Below are 1,877 nucleotides of genomic sequence, written 5' to 3' on the forward strand. Positions count from 1 at the left end.
TGATGCGGGGTGAGAACTTTCTCCTGCTCCTTGGCTGTGAAACTTATTCCGTCCGTACCTAGGAGTAGGCTTTTTGGCTTGGCTGCCTCTAGGTCGTGCTTGGCATTCCAGGTGCTTTTATTCGCGGCTGTGTGGCTTATGCCGCTGATCTCCGAACCGCCTGATATGACATGAATCACTCGGTCCTGTCGAGGTGGCGAGACGGGAGCAGCTTCAGTGGGCTTTCCCGTTGTCTCCTTGCTTAGATGGCTCTTGGTCTTATCGGAAAGGAACTCCCTGAGGTGTCCTTTCTTAAGCAGCTCGTTGACCTCAATCTTTAGTGCGATGCAGTCCTCCGTTTTGTGACTGTGGTCTCGGTGGAAGTCGCACCAGAAACCAGGGATCCGGAAAGAGTCGGGTGCTTTCATTTTCTGAGGCCACTAGACCTGTTGGCCCATCTACCTCAGAACATTGATCAGCTCTGGCCTTGAGACGGAGAGGTGAGAGATGTCTGGCCACGTGGACACTGCCATCCCTTCTGCCTTCTCGATCGGCCGGTTCTGGTATAGCCCCGGTTTCGATTTATGGAGTCCCTGCTGGTCTTTGAGAGGGTTTCTCGTCTCGCTCGGTTCGGTCTGACCTGATCATCTTGGGATCTTGCTTTTGTTGTGCCTTAGCGTGGCTGGCAACATCTTCCTCCCATTTTACATGTGCCCAGGCTCGAGATAGGACGTATTCCGTGGTTTTGCACTGGTATTTGGTTAACTCCTTATAGAGGTCCCCATCGGGGAGTAGGCCTCTCTTGAAGGCGGAGGTAGCAGTGGGGATGCTGCATTCGGGAATAACCACCTTCTTTTGATTGAAGTGGGCTATGTAGCCTCGTAGGGGTTCCACCCGGTGCTGGAGGATTTCGTAGAGGTCATCAGAGGTTTTCTCCAGGTCCCTGCTGCTGACGAATTGTTCCACGAATTTATCGCTGAGAACCGCAAAGGAGGCTATGGATCTGGAGAGTAAGTTGATGTACCATTGCAGAGCGGGTCCGGCCAGGGTGGAGCCGAACCCTTTGCACATGGTAGCTTCGTGCGACTCCTTTGGGAGTGCTACGGCGAGCATCCTTTGTCTGTATTGGGCGACGTGGTCGTCCGGATCAGTGGTGCTGTCATACGCCTTTATGCTGGGGAAGGAGAACTTCTTGGGCATCTCGATCAAGGTTATCTCATCCGTGGAAGGAGTATCTGCATAAGAGTCGGGGTTGATCTTCCGGATGAGGGGTGCTACTCCTGGAGCCTCTCTACCATGGACTGCATGGCATCGAGCCTCTTGGAAAACATCTGCTCCAGGTAAGCGACCATAGGAGACTCCGCTTTTGTTGCTCCGTCAGGTGCTTGCTTATCGGGTTCCGGCTCAATTTCGTTGTCTTCCACGTCCATTTCGGCGAATGGCCAAGCTGGATCGAACACGGATTCAGCTCGGCGAACGGCCGAGCTGGATTGACCGGAGTCTATATTCGCCTCGTCCTCGTAACTTCTCTCCCGAGATTGCATCAAACTCACTCTTGTTTCGTCTCAATCGGAGGTATCGTTGGAACTTTACGATTTAAAAACCGCAAGAACTCGTTTTCTCGAATAACATTCGTATTGATCGTATAAAATGGCAACGATTAGCTGAACACCCAAGATTGCCTAATACAAAGAATTTGAATGTTCTTCGGAATTGACGTCGTTAAAGAATCGTTCTTATTATAAAATCGTAAAAACGCCTAATTCGCAAAACGGCCCAAAAGGGGCCAGAACACGGCAAAGAGCCCATTTATGATTTTATGGAACCAAGCCCAGTCGTTACGACAGTTTATCATTTGTTACCCAGAAGAAGATAAATGTCAAGTTCGGAGGATAAAT

This window comes from Brassica oleracea, chromosome C8 (genome assembly GCF_000695525.1).
Source record: "Brassica oleracea var. oleracea cultivar TO1000 chromosome C8, BOL, whole genome shotgun sequence".
Lineage (NCBI taxonomy): Eukaryota > Viridiplantae > Streptophyta > Magnoliopsida > Brassicales > Brassicaceae > Brassica > Brassica oleracea.